The sequence below is a fragment of the Nycticebus coucang genome, chromosome 2 (genome assembly GCF_027406575.1).
Source record: "Nycticebus coucang isolate mNycCou1 chromosome 2, mNycCou1.pri, whole genome shotgun sequence".
In the NCBI taxonomy this organism is placed as follows: domain Eukaryota; kingdom Metazoa; phylum Chordata; class Mammalia; order Primates; family Lorisidae; genus Nycticebus; species Nycticebus coucang.
Genome location: NC_069781.1, coordinates 101,440,679 through 101,456,465, shown reverse-complemented (window position 1 = coordinate 101,456,465; position 15,787 = coordinate 101,440,679). Strand labels below are relative to the sequence as shown.

General features: G+C 44.4%; 1 non-coding gene across 1 annotated transcript; it reads left to right on the top strand.

Moving 5' to 3' along the window:
* The first annotated feature begins 5,611 nt into the window (after window positions 1-5,611).
* Window positions 5,612-5,728, top strand: LOC128580320 (small nucleolar RNA SNORA26). The gene has a single exon (XR_008378617.1). It is a non-coding gene; the product is annotated as a small nucleolar RNA SNORA26 (small nucleolar RNA).
* Window positions 5,729-15,787: the final 10,059 nt, after the last annotated feature.

Below are 15,787 nucleotides of genomic sequence, written 5' to 3'. Positions count from 1 at the left end.
ATCTTCTCTCAAAAACATCTACAATCTATCCTTACTACTATTGCACAAAACAAAATAGTTATTCCAAAAAAGTAGGAAGGACAAAAATCTCATAAATTTTAAAGTGAAAAAAATTAAACTTTATAAAAATCTCATCAGAATGTAAAGTTTCACTCTTGGGCTTCCTTGACCCCCAGGCGGAAGCAGGTCTGAAGATCTCAGCACCCTTCCACGGTGCCCGCTTCCTTTATAGAAATTGCCCAAGGACTTACCAGTATGTGTGTAATTATTTGTCATCTATCTTCACCTTTGGACTGTCAACTCTGAGTGCAGGGAAGCATTGACTTTGCTCTTTCTCAGACGTTCAAAGCCTGACACAATGCCTGTCACAGAGTGTGGATGCTGTACGCATGTGTCCCTAAATGAATGAATGAATGAATGAAGGGATTTCAAGGAGAAAACATACTCTCAGATGCCTGGCATTTATTCATCCTTAACATATATAGACATTTATACCACAGCCAAGTAAATATTCAAATTCATGTCAGGAAAAGAGCTCCAAACATCTGTATTCTATATATATTCTATATATAACTTCCGTAAGAATAATTAATATAAACTGCTTATGACTGCTAGGGTCTACTGTAAGTACTCATGTGTGTTTATCTCATTTCATACACAAGATTTCTTTAAACTAATTCCTATTATCATCCTGACTTATAGATGAGAAAATCTGAGGCACAGAGAGGTTTGGGAACTTGCCAAAGTCACACAGCTAGTAAGTGGCAGAGCCTGGGTTCAGACCCAGGCAACCAGAACTCCAGAATGACGACTTTCCTTTGCCGCAGCACAGCGATGCTTCTCTTCATGAACTTCAATTAAAGTTAAATAAATGAATGAGAATATAAAGAGCAACAGAAGATTCAGGGAATTGGTAACAAGGTAGGAACATATTTCCCCAGGAGAGCCTTTGCCCAATACTAGCTAGGTTTGTGGCAAATACTTCTGTGCTCACAGTAGCCCATAAGACTCAAATCAGGGCCAGAGGGAGCTTCTGAGGCAAAACTGTGGCCATAAAGCTTTCAGCACATTTAGTAGAAGCTAATAGGGGATTCTTTAGTTAAAGCTGTCTGAGGGGTGCTGTGATCAGGCAGGGGCTCCTGTCCTTCCTCTGGCAAGGTGGGGCCTGGCAGACAGGGGCCAAGAATCAGCCTCCCAGTTGAGAGAACCTGTGATTGGACAGCACACTGACTTTAGGTCCAGCCCTGTCATCACCCAAGCACTGGGGACATTTAGGGCCACATCCATCCATAACAAGAACTCCAAGCTTCTTCCCAGCAGTAAAATGCTACAGATTATTTTGGAATTCACATGGAAACCTAACAATTCCAGGAACAGCAACTCTCAAGGCACTTATGGCAACTTCTCAGCCTACTTCCAAACAATGGCCAAATGTCCATGGCAGAAGCTTGTGGTCTTCAAAAACCGTCAGGCCAAGCCAAGTGTCGATGTCATGAGTTATTGTGTTGGCAATTATATAGCTGTGAGAACTACAAACACGGATAACTTGCCTCCAGACAAGAATTCTCTTACACTGCTTGTTTTAAATAAAATAAACAGAGAAAGAGAGGGCATTGTCACTGCCGCTTTCAGTGTGAGATTGTCTTGACATCGAGATCTCTCTGCCTCCTTTAATATAACTCACAGAAAAAGTGGGAAGGAGCAGCTGCCATTGCCAAGCTCTCTATCTGTCTATTGGCAGATGTGCACTGGCAGAAAGCACACTCCAGAGTCTCAGTTTGAGACATTAGCACAGCACTTGATAAAACGCCAGTGACTACACTTGCCATCTTGCTTCAGTGAGCACAAAATTCAAAAGTAAATATCTGGGTTGGGATTTCCACATCTGCACCTGAGGGCAAAGGAACCTACAGACCCATAGGAGGGCGAAAAACCAGGGAGAGACTCTTCAGAGGAAAACACATTTTCCTCTTCTCTTCTCTTCTCCTCCCATCCCATCCCAAGTCCCTTCTGTTTGGTGTCTTCCTGGCTTCGATCCACTTGGAGTCAACACTAAGAATTTGAAATACAGTAATAAAAAAGAGCGCCCTCCTTGGGACCTGCCTGATCCAGTCGAATGTAATCAGTGTGTCTGGGAGACAATGCTAGGAAATTGGTGACCTTTGTCTTCTTGTTCCTATTTGCTTCTTGCTCATCGAGCCCCTCCATCACTGATGCTCAAGCTCTGAAAGTCAACTGGCTTCTAGGAGGACCCTGGCTCTACCAATCAATGTCTCTATGACTGTGGGCAGGTTACTTAACCTTTCATCACCTTTATTCTGTGAAAGTAACAAGTCATTGAGTTGTTGTAAGGGATAAAATGGGATAATGGGAGCAAAGGAAATTAACATAAGAGCATCTAGGAAGCTACGATGTTAACTATTAGTAATGTTGTTCTTTTTATTACCCACCCTATTTCTCCATTCAAATCATAAAGGATCCATTAACCAGGGCTTGGACCAATGCAGTTCATTAAAACTAATGTAGTGATATTTTCATGTTCAGCTTGAATGTGAAATAAAAAGCTGTTTCCTCAATTTCATTTATTCAACAAACATTGATTGAAAACATATAGGATTCTGGGTGCCGTAAGGCATTCCAAGTACATAGGAGGAGCTGGTGAATGAATGAAGGAATGAGTGACCTTCCTGCAGATCCTCCTCTGGGATAAAACTTCAGAGACAACTGGGGACAGAGGGGCCATCCATCCCTTCACCCCCAGTGCATTCCAGGCTGGGTATTCCCCATTCCAGGCCAAGGCTGCCTGCCTACTGAGCACTGGCTTTAGACCTTCTCCTGTTTCCTTGCTTGGCTTCCAACCAAGAAGTTCTGACAAAGAAGCAGTCATTAGAAACACATCCTCTTTGTATTGCTATAGTCAGGGATTGTAAAGGATGTTCAAAAAGAAAGCATCTCACATGCATATGGATAATACCTTCACCCTTTATTCCAGTCCAGGACTTATTTTGTCCTGTACAGCAGGGCCATTTTCAAACTTTAAGTACCAAGTGAGAGAGGAATACTGTGTGCACAGCTGGCCTGGAGCATGATCAGGATATGGCATCTGCGCTTTGACAGGCTCTGGGAATAGGCTACCTGTGCCTGTATCTTTATAGAGTAGACATCAATTGTTTTTAATCCTACAATATCCATTGTCCCTTGTTTTGGTAACTTGGGGCATGCCTACTCCTTTGGAAATGGGAGATGGGGGGACACCCACCCCCAGTCACCAAAATGTAGCAAGTGCCACAAGCCCATCCCATCAGGGCAATCAATCTACAGAGCCACAGGGATGGGTGAGGGAGGGTGCCTGACCCAAGCTGGTGTGCTCAGAATGAGTCCCAATACTAGAGCAGCTGCTTCTGGAGGGAACATTATCTTCTTTTACTTTTAACATGTAAGTAAAAGTGGAAAGAGTGACCTCAGAGCCACAAGATGTGTCTGGGAATAAAGCAAATGTAGGAAAAGAGAGCTCTGGGCCACAGGAAAAGGCAACTTGGATGCTTGCCTTGGAGCCCCTGAATCAACCCCATGCTCAAACCCTGATTTCCTCTGGATTTTTCAACTCTGTGAGTATATAAATTCTTTTATTTCTTGCTTAAGCCATCAAGGCTGGGCCTTCATTTACAATGAAAAGAGTCCTATGTTACCCACATAACTTGTCACTGTGCCCAAAGTTTCACGTTACTATTTCTTTGCATTAATGCAGGAAATAAAACTATGAGACGCAAATGTGTTATCAGCCATCAGCCCAAGAATTCTTAGTAGTTTGATAACTATTGTTGTCATTTACCTGTAGTACCTGGACTGTATCCACTCCAAGGACAGAACTCTAAATGGCATTAAACAATGTGGCAATGTCTACTGTGAAGTTTCATAGCCTCTGCCATGCCTTTTAAGTGATCTTAGAGTTCTCTGGAGAGCAGTAACTTAGACACTGGAAACTTCCTGAAAGTATAGAGCTTGCTCTCAACAGGGAATGGATAGGCTTACAGAGGCAGAGGAATGAGGGAGAATATGTCTTTTGTTCAGCAAACCTTTTATTTCCAGTGACTTCCAGAGACATTGTGGTCCCTAAAAGAAGAACCCAAAATTCTCTTCCTCGGAACTTCTTTCATTAAGTCAATCGGTAATATTTATTGAGCACCAGCCACATACTAGATGCTGTAGGAGTCACCGGGCACTGGAATTTCAAAGGAGAAAGAGAGCGCTTCCTTCACAAATAGCTCAGAGTTCAGAGAGTAATGCACACACCTTTCCCCACAACCCCACGAGGGATGATTCGTGCCAGGACAGTGACACCGAGCAATGACAAGGGCACCTGCCCCAGGCAAAGAGACGGAGGAAGGAACTCTGGACAAGGTGAATTTTTGAACAGGCGAAGGGGGAGGGGAGACGGGGAAAGCAAGAGAGATTATCTACCAGTACGGGAAACTTCAGGGCATCAAGTGACCCGGATTCATTTGGCCAACTGAGCTCAGGTGTGAGGATGGGGCTCCTCCTGCCAAGCCGAGGACCACCTTGGACTAGGGGTGGACATCTTCAGCGCCTCCCCATTTGCTACAGAACAAAATTGACAACTCTCACTTCCTTAAATCAAGACCAGCAAGACTTGATTTTGCATTTTCACATCATGAGAGCAGCATCCGAACATGGCGTTTTTTGTTTAAATCAGCTGTATCCTGTCCTTATCTCCACTGTCCTAGTAACTTTGGGTCCAGGGAATGGGAGGAGCCGCTGGGAGCCCCATAGTCCCAGCTCCACCCTCCACCCGACCCCCGCGCTCACAGAATAGTTTTTCATTTGCTATGAAGTCACTCCGAAAGGGCCTGCTTTTCATTAGGACGTAATACGATAGTCCCTCGGGGGCTGCGCCTGCAGCGTAAGTGAAACTGCCTTTTCCTTCCGACTGGAGCATTTTCTTTCCCTGGCTCTCCTCCTCAGCCTAAGTGTGGCGGAGTCTTTTGTCTTTTGTTCAAAAAACTACGCCAAAATCGCCTCCGAAGTCTTGTTGTTGTCGCTTCGTGTGTGTGGTTTCGTTAGTTTTGACATGCATCTTTTCATAAAACGGGCCAGGTTCCAAAGGTGCAGGCTCTTTCTCCCACATGCGTGGCCGTCGTGGGTCAGATGTGTCCCAGGTGTGGCTCCGTCAACATTCCGTTTGCACATGATTCTCATTACTCGGTCCCCAAGGGTTGTGAAAACATTTGCTTGAGCCTCCCGCAAACGGCCTCAGCTATGAACTGGCAAGCACCAATTTGGAAAAGCACTGTTTATTTAAAATGTATCGTGAGCAGCCCTCCATCTGATGCCTACTCAGCTCTATGCAGCTTCACTGCCCCCCACGCAGGTGAGCCCCCAGCTGCCTCCTCCCTCACCACATTTCTGAAGGGCCCGCCCTGGACATCCACACGCCCAGCACGGGACACCAGCCCCTGCGGGACCAGCTGGCCCAGGCGCCATCGGGCCTCTGCTGCTGGCAGCGTCCTTCCCCCGCGCAGGCTCATGCGTTAACTTACAAAACTCCAATGTGCTCGTGTAGCCTTTTAAAAAATACTTTTCACTCCTTCCTGTGTCTTTTTAAGGTTGATGCGGTGCTCTAAAAGGCTAACACGGAAGGAAAACACGTCTCCATAAAACCCGGAGAAGAGATTATAAATCTCTTTGGATTCCATCTGGAGACACAACTGAAACAACGGAAAAAACCTTTTATTTGATAATCCTTTAGCTAAAAGCAGCTCCTAGATGGGAACTGACAAGATCTCTAAGGGAGACAGTAGTTTCTTATATAAGGAGCACTGAGCCAAGAAGGAACGCTTTGGGGCGACTTTGGGAAGGCTACCTTTTCCACTCTGTGCCTCTGTTTCTCCACTTGTAAAATTAGGGGAAATTTGTATATGTAGCTAAGAATGATCCCTTAGCTACATGCACTATTGAAATATTTTGATTCTATTTTATTGAATATAGGTCATTTTTTAAAAATGAAGTAAAATTGAAAAATTAATTTGACTCAATATTTTCTTTTTTACAAAGCAGATGAGAAACCAAAATCTCTCATTTGTCATCAATAAAAAGGAATCATCTTTGGAGTGGGAATGAAGGGAGAAAAATTTAATCGTGGAATAAGAATTAAGATGATGTGTTTCTTTTTTGCTCTTTTTAAAGGATTGAGCATGGAAAGTATTCTTACCAAAGGCAAACTTGATCTAGATCAGTGGTTCTCAACCTGTGGGTCGTGACCCCTTTGGGGGTTGAATGACCCTTTCACAGGGGTTCCCTAAAATCATCACATATACCCCATGCAAATACAGGTGTATGAAAATAATTCTATGGTTGGGGGTCACCACAACATGAAGAACTGTATTAAAGAGTCGCACCATTAGGAAGGTTGAGAACCAATGATCTAGATGGTAGAGTCACCTCCTTTCTGTCTCTGGAGGTTGGAAACTGCCTCAACAGCACACGTGGAAACAAAAGGGCAGTGTCACCAATGATGATCAAAGGCCTGGAGGGCCTACAGTGCCCCATACCATCTCCAGAGAGTTTCAGAAGAATGGTCTGGTAGAGCCATCCCTATGGGTACCCAGAGCCTGTCCAGAGGAGTCCTTTGTGACAGAAACAGCTCTCAGCCTCCTTCCTGGTTCCAGCTCCTCCATGGAAAAGAGAAAGAAGAATAAAAGGGCACCTCCCTTTGGATCCCAGTTAGATGAGCCTATGCTTTAGTTTATTTTAATTCTTTTAATTGACAGATGAAAGATGGCATATGTTTATGATGTACAATATGATTTTTGTTTTGTTTAGTTTTGTTTTGAGACAGAGTCTTACTATGTTGCCGTCTGTAGAGTGCCATAGCATCACAGCTCACAGCAACCTCAAACTCTTGGGCTTAAGTGATTCTCTTGCCTCATCCTCCTAAGTAGCTGGGACTACAGGCACCCGCCAGAACACCCAGCTATTTTTTTGTTGCAGTTGTTATTGCTATTTAGCTGGCCCGGGATGGGATCGAACTCATCAGCCTGGTTTTATGTGGGTGGCGCCCTACCCACTGAGCTATGGGTGCCACCCCAATATGAGTTCTTAATATATGCATATACTGAGATATGATTAAATCAAGCAAATTAACATATCTATCACCTCAAATACTTTACTGTTTTGTGGTGACAACATTTAAAATTGACTCTCTTGGAGATTGTCAAGTGCACATGACTATTAGCTGTGGTCAGCATGTTATACAATAGATCTCTAGAACTTACACCTCTTAACAGAAACTTTGTAGCCTCTAACCTCCCAATTCCCTGCACACCACCTCCTCAACCCTGGTGACCACTGTCCCACTCTCTGCTAGTTCTATCTGACTTAATTTTTCCAAAATAACAGAGTCTACATGGGAACAAAATAATGATAAGGAAGAGAATGGAAAAGTGCAGGTAACAAAAGTCATTCTGGCTTCCGTAACCCAATAGAAAGAAAGCTCTCCTACCCTTTCCTGATTCTTCTACATTACCTGCTGAAGGCATCCTGTACAAAAATGTCACTTACGAAGTTAAACCCAGGCTCGGCGCCTATAGCTCAGCGGCTAGGATACCCGCCACATACACCAGAGCTGGAGGGTTCGAATCCAGCCCAGGCCTGCCAAACAACAATGACAACTACAACCAAAAAAATAGCCAGGCATTGTGGCAGGTATCTGCAGTCCTAGCTACTTGGGAGGCTGAGGCAAGAGAATCACTTAAGCCCAAGAGTTTGAGGTTGCTGTGAGCTGTGACGCTATACTACCAAGGGTGACGTAGTGAGACTTTGTCTCAAAAAAAAGAAGTTAAACCCAAAGCAATGCCAACCTTTGCTGGACTTTCCACCCAGCTCCCAACAACAAGCCCTGGAATATTAATATGGATAAACATGGGGTTTTTTAGGTGTCCCAGTGCACTGTCCTATGTTGATGGGATTCCTCCCTTTGTAAGTCTTCAGAGGGATCAGGGCCACTCCTCCCACCAAGGTGAATGAATCCTGCTATTCATTTTCCTAGCCCTCCCTGTACTGGAACATGACTGTGTGACTTAACTGTGTTCAATCAATGGCACCCACCCAGTACTTGGTATCTTGAGGAAGTGACATGCACCTAAGTGACAGTCACTCCCTTCAGAGAAACAAGCCATTCTATGGGGAAGGACTGGTACTGGCAAGGCCATTCCTGGGTGGGACCATGGCTATGCTTCCTCTGTCCCCTCTGGAGCCCCTTCTTCAGCCCTCCTGTCAATGGTGCCATTCCCTGACAACCTGCACATAAATTTTTTTCCATTTAAGTTAAATATAGTTCACTTTTATTGTTGCAGCCAAGAATTCATACACAAACACAAGTAAGATACAAATCACTTTGGAATGGGTTCATTTCATGCTCCCTTTGTTGAAATCAAGAGGGGCCATATGTCTTGTTTAGCACAGGAAATATGAGAAAAAACAATCGTGTGTCAGTGGGCAGAAGTTTGAAGAACCAGCCTGTAATTCATTCCATCCCTTTTTTTTTTTTTTTTTGAGACAGAGTCTCACGTGGTCACCCTCCATAGAGGACTGCAGCATCTTAGCTCACAGCAACCTCAAACTCTTGGGTTCAAGTGATTCTCTTGCCTCAGCCACCCAGGTAGCTGGGACTACAGGCGCCCCCACAGCTCCTGGCTATTTTTTTAGAGACGGGGGTCTAGCTCTTGCTTAGGTTGGTGAGCAACCTAAGCTCACTTAGCTTGAGCTCACGCAATCCACCTGCCTCAACCTCCCAAGTGCTGGGATTACAGGCATGCACCACCACACCCAGCCATTCCCTCTCTTTTACTTCTGCACAGATCATTCACGCTTCAGATAGCCCAGGACTCAGCCAATCTGCTCTATAAAAGATCAGAAAGTAGAAGCTTTGGCGTTGTGGGCCATACTGTCTCTGGCAACAACTTAATCTTGTAGTGTAAAATCAGTCACTCAAGTAAACAGCACATGAATGAATGACGGTGCCTGTGTTTTTATTTACAAAAACAGTTGGCAGGCCAGATGGGGCCCCCACAGTCCATAGTTCCCAAACCCAAGATAGAGGCAGCTCTGTGTGCCTCAGTCCTGGAATAAGGAGAAGTGCAGCAGAAACTCCGTAATTTGCAGTGGGTATATAGCATGATAGAAATACGATGTTTGTTCTGTAAGCCACTAAGTCTGGGGTCATTTGTTACCACACTGTAACTCAGCCTGATTGATACATGAGTATCTATCAATAACCTCTTTGCAAGTAACAAAAGTTGAGTTTCTGTGACTCGAGGTTGATTTTACACGATTTGAGTGAGGTAAACATTTCTTTCTTTACATCTCAAGGTTAAAAAGCAAAAGCAAATGCCCTTTCCTTCTGTGACGCTGTTTCACATCAGTGGTGGCTGTAACCCCACTGCCCTTATCATCACACAGCAGCAAGGTCACACAGTGTCCCATGAACACTGGAGCAGAAGCCCAGCGAACCGGAATCTAGTCCTCAATTTACCTCAAATTACTTGTTTAACTCTGAGCCACCTATCTTGTTCTCTGGGTCTCCAGTTTTCCACATGCTAAACAAAAAGATGTGCCGGCGTGGGGGTATCCTCCTGCAACCTCTCCCATTTCAGGGCTCTTCTGAGAGCACAGTTTACCCATGACTGACAGCGACAGGCGGTTTGAAAATGACAACGGGTAACAAAAATCCCCTTTTGAAATGAATCCTGGAGCCAGGACATGCATGTTGAGCAAGGACACAGCTCTTAGTAAAGTGGGGTCATTTTCCAGGCCCACAGAAAGCAGCACCAGGCAGTCAACGGAACAATGCTGCAGGGATGAAATGTGAGTTCTGTGCCCACGCTTCTCTGCATCCCAACTGAGAACACTCAGCAGTTTAGTCACTCTTGGCCTTGGGTATAAATTCCTTCATGCTCCTTGGTTGTTTCCAAAGTATGTTCTCATCTCAGATCAAGACTAAAAGCAGAAAACAGGACCCCTCATTTCTTTCTTTACTTCTATGCTCACAATGGGTTGAGGACCTCCTCTGGGCCAATACCAGGTGTGAAGGACCTTGCCCAGTATCTGGTGCTGGTGGGAGCTAGGCATGTGAGATTCCAGTTTAATCCCCACAGCAGAGGCTTAATCCCTGAAGTCTGAATCAGCCGTTGGCAGAGAGAATACTCTCCTCCGCCTTGTAAATTTCCATCCTCCAAACCACCCCAGGTCGATCAACAGCTCAAGAACCTCCAAAGTTCCACAGTAGAGCTTCTGCACAGCCCTGCGGCATCTCCAGGGAGAGATGTTTGGGCACAGAAGGGCTTAAGGGAGGAGGCTCTGAAGCCCTCATCTGCTCTAACACTCTGTCCCGTTCATCTTCCATAAAGTGTAGAATTGTTACCCCTGCAGTCATTCTTTTTTCCACGGCAGAGGTTGCCAAGCTATAGGCCTGAACTGTTGGCCAAATCAAACCTGCCATCCATTTTTGCAAATAAAATTTTATTGGAACACAGCCATGCCCGCTTTTATATGTGCTGTCTGCAGCTGCTTTTATGTTACAACAGCAGAGTCAAGCAGCCATAACAGTGACCATGCAACCTACCAGGCTTAAAATATTTATTAACTGTCCCTTGACAGAAAAAGCTGCTGGCCCATGGGCTACAGTATTCTCTACCAAAGGCAGTTTCATGTCATGTCAACCCAGCTGCAGCTCTGAATATACAGGGGATGCCAAAATAAATGTATACACATTTTAAGAAAGGAAAAACCTACATTCAAGTCACATTCACTTCTGCAGTTATAAGGGGTGTTCTGTATGACTTGTATTCATCGTTTGTTACCAGTATATATTGGGTATTACATGTTTACTACAGTTTTTTCCTTTCTTAAAATGTATATAACATTTTTGTGGCACTCTCTGTATTGTCCAGGGGAAAGAAGTGGGAGCAGGGCCCTAAAGATTATGGGACAACTCAAATGGGTGCATTGTGTGTGTGTGTGCATGTGTGCATGTGTGCACATGTATATGTGCAGGGCCGTTCATGTGCGTGAATTAGGGATGGAGCCTGCTAAGAGAAAACTGAAAAACCTTGACTATTTAACAGGTTTAAGCACAACACTTTAAGGGAGGAGTCTGAGAAGGTGGCAAGCAGGTAACAGGAGAAGGCTGGGCCTGGGAGTGGGGAAGGAAACTCTTTATCATTATTGTTACTGATATTATTATTAGAGTAGAGAAAGCACTGTCACACGCATATTGTCTTATTTAGTTGCCATCCTGAAACCGTGTGAGGTACATGTGGATGCAAACATTATATCAGAGGCACCTAAGCTCCGAAATGGCTCACCCAAGTGATCCAGAGAATAGGGCTAGGACCCATTATGATTCCAGAATCCAAAGCTCTTTTACTAGGGCTTTAGACTTACTTCAAGATTTATCTCATGCAAAACACACACACCAGAAAGGATGCACCCTTTGACAAAGGAACAAAAAGCCTATTAGTGTCCCACCAGGAGCCCAGCCACCACAGTCAGCACAGGGCCACAGAGGGAAGAATAAGGGTACAGCCAGGCGCCACCTCATCCCCAGCTCGCCTGCCATGCCTGGCACCACACCAATCCTCAACAGACTCCAAACAAAATGAATGCCCCTGGGACCACAGCTTTCTTGCTTTCTGACTTTGGACCAACACTCAAGACTTAAAATTATAATAATGGGAGAGGGACTGGTGTGCTCCCGTTTAATGGGCACAACGTAAGGGTATATGGCATACCTCCTGGGGGCAGGACACAACTGTAACTATACTATTTTATGTAACTAATGTTTACATAAAAAATGCAAACATTGCAACTTAATCGTTTGTACCCTCATATTAATCCGAAATTTTAAAAAATACATATGTAATAATAATCAAAAACATTGAGTATCTACCATGAGCAAGATATCTAATGCACACTGGACATTTTGCATACATATTTGAATGAATTCTGACAGCCCTGTGAGGCTTTTATCACATACTCTTATAAATAAGAGCACTGAGACTCAGAGAGGTTAAGTAACTTGGTTAAGGTCACACAGCAGGTCAGAGACAGAAGCAGAATTCAGGCCAGCTCCGATCAGCCCTCTGCCCAGTAGCATACCAATACCCTGGGGCCAACTGAGATGCCAACTGGAGGGTCCAGAGGGGCTGTGGAGGGGAGGGAAGTTGTTACTAGGGGAAAGAAAGAGCACAAGCCCTCCCTCCCCTGCACAGACAGAGCTTGGTCCCTGGCCTCTTAAAACACTCTGCAGCTGTGAGGAGAAGGGCAAGGAAAGACATGGAGCCTTGCTGCCTGAAGCCCAAAGCTTTCCTCACCTCCTAGTCGCTCTTCACAAAAGCTGTCTTCAATTTCTAATCAGCAGTGTTTAGTGATTAACATAATAACCCCTTAGTACACATAGGCCATGCTGTAATTAAAAAAGATTTATAGTCAGTAGCTTGTAAAAGTCAAAGAACTGACATTCAAAGAGAGATTTGAATGTCAAAACCAAACAATAGGGGAGAAAGTTTTAGAAAGAAACATACAACATTCTTTCTGCACTTTTCTCCGGATTTCCAAGTCTCAAGCCAACATTATCGGTAATACAACAAAGAAAAAAAATGATTCTGAAAAATATCTTTTACAGTAGACTATTATCTATTAAATTTCTTACAGGTGAATTTAAAGATTCAGAATAAAAACCTCAATCTCTCAGATTTTCCACATAGCTTTTATTTTTCACCTCTGATCCTAACTGATTATAGCGTGTTACATTTCCCCTATAGAAAAAGCTCGCTCTCATTCTTAAGCAGGCTCAAAAGAAATAGTGAAACAACTCCAGTCTGCTGATGCGGCCTATGCACCCAGAAAGGCAATTAGAGTAAATCTAGACCCCAGAGGCCCAGGTCAGTGCTGGATGCAAGGCGCAAGAGCAAGGTCAGGAACAAAGTGAAAAACAGAGGGGGCCCGTGTGTTACCGTGTGCCCTTAATCAGAGTGCAGGCACATTCCCTCCACTCTACCCTGAGCCGAAGGGAGATCATAGACAAACGGGAAAGAGTTCCAGACTAGGGAAGTCTTCATCTATTTCTCAGCAATGTTTTTCAAGCTTATTTCATTATGTATACCCTGGCTAGTAACTAGCACCCATGTGCACATGTGTTCACATGTGTGCGTGTGTGTATGTATGAGATGTGTGCCCGGGCACGTCTTGACCTCAGACACTGCCCTCTTTTCACTACGTCGACCTGCTGTGCCCCATTATCTCTGGCCTTTGTGGCTGAGAAGGTCAGAGACACTGTTCCTTGGATAAGACCCAGGGAAGGAAGGAAGCGGAAACAAAAATGTTTTTGCAGTGAAGTGACCTGATTACACACAGAGTGACTATTTCTCAGCCCTCCCATAACTACCCCCATTCAGCACTGGAGCAGAGCCACAGAAGCGGCAGAGGCCTCCTCCAGCGTCCGGTACTGGCTCAGCAGAACTGCAGCTGCGAAAGGAGCTGGTCCTCATTCCCGGGAGGTTGAGGGTGCTGGGAGGATGGAGAGTTTGGAAGGAGTGAGGCACCTTCACAGGCCAAGGGGCTTTGCTCAGCTAAGTGCAGTTGAGGACACATGTGGATTCTGCACCGCTCCATGGAGGTTTCATTAGCTGTTGTCCTTACCCTACGCAGCCCTTACTGAACCCCACAGGGCCGCACCTCTCCTCCCTTCCTCTTGCTCACTGGGGTCATCATGGTCACTGTTTCTCAAACAGGCCGGCTCCCCAGTCTCCATCTGTGTAAATGTGACTCCAAAGACCGGCAGCCACCCCCCCATCCAAATCCTCTCCATTCAGTCACCTTGAGACTTCCTATAGAGCACTTGTCACCATGGGAAATTTCCCCTTCACTTTTTTAAAACTCACTTGTGCTCAGTATCTGCTGCTTAGAGTGGCCAGCTCATCCCAGTTTGCCCCAGGCTTTCCAAGTTTTGGCAGGAAGCCCCTCAATCTGGATCAATCCAGGATAGCAGTTGCCCCTACAGCCCACAACAGGGCCCGTGGCAGTGGCCATCTCATTCACCCCTACACGCAGCAGGACATGGAATGGAGGAAGGGAAGAATTAATGTTCTCCTGTTAAAAATCTTAAATAAGCCAGTCTACCCAATCCCCAAGGACCCACAACTGCTCTCATTTCTAATCTACGAAACAGAGAAAATGGAAATAGAAATTACCTGGCTGGGCACAGTGGCTCACACCTGTAATTCTAGCACTCTGGGGGGGCTGAGGCAGGAAGATCATTTGAGCTCAGGAATTCAATACCAGTCTGAGCAAGAGCAAGACCCATCTCTACTAAAAAATAAAATAAAAATAAAAAAATTAGCTGGCATCATGGTGGGCACCACTGGCTCCAGCTGCTTGGGAGGCTGAGGCAGAAGGATCACTTGAACTTAAGAGTTTGAGGTTACTGTGAGCTAGGCTGATGCCAGGGCACTATAGGTTGGGGAACAGTGTGAGACTCTGTCTCAAAAAAAAAGAAGTTATCATAGTCACAGATATTTGGGGGGGGGGGGCTAGAATGAGCTTTGCTAAAAGGGTGGTCCCAGGTCACTCCTCTCACCCTCCCAAAGTGGGAAGATAGAGGCCCATCAAGCCAGGAGGTCAGTGCCAAGGACATCAGCTAGTTTGCAGCTAAACCAAAATCTCTCAGGGTATGATTCGTCCAAAGCTATAACCCAGTTACAACCTAAGAATAGGGAGAAGGGGGAAAGGGAGGGGAGGGAGGGGGGAGGTAGGTGGAGGGAGGGGGATTAATGGGATTACACCTGCGGTGCATCTTACAAGGGTATATGTGAATCCTAGTAAATGTGGAATGTAAAGGTCTTAGCAAAATAACTAAGAAAATGCTACGAAAGCTATGTTAACTAGTGTGATGAAAATGTGTCAAACGATCTATGAACCAAGTGTATGGTGCCCCATGATCATACTAATGTACACAGCTATGATTTAATAAAAATAAATAAACAAAAAATACTTTTGAACTATAAAGCAATACTTTGTTATAAGGTACTTACATTATTCTTTAGTTGTAAGTTTGTGATTATTTTATCTCAGCAGGAATCCAGCATGGATGAGGCTTAATTCAGGGAACTGGTAATCTATCTAGAAGTCCTACATTGTTTTGAATGAAAATATTACCCCCACCCAAGTTCCTAATCAATTCAAATTGCTTAAACATATAACATATTTTCAATTTCTTTTTAATAAACTCAGCTTTACGACTTAAGACATTGCCACTATTTGTCACAGGTGGTTCTTTAAAACCAAAGAAAAAGTAACATCTGTGGATAAAGTCATCTATGGACAAGATCACTGGATGCCCGCAGGCACAGTCTCAAAGGAAATTTGTTGATTGGCAAGAAGGACCAGAAATGACTACATAAAAGGATATACTCCAATTATGAGTTTTTAAGGCTTTGTTCTCTGGTACTCTATATGATCAGCCTTATATCTCAAAGGAAGAGAAGAAAAGAAATTGATCTCTAGGCCCTGAATTTTATATGTGCAAATAAAAGAACGCTATCTTGAAAGAATTTTGATCCTGATGTAGAGGACAGCACTCACTACCTATCTAGTCTTCTCTAGTAGATATTTAGACAATTAGCAATTGCCACAGAAGTGCAACCATTATTTTTCTTGAACCCAATAGCAACTCAGAGAATTACTATTCCAGTTATAGAAAAAATATTTGTAA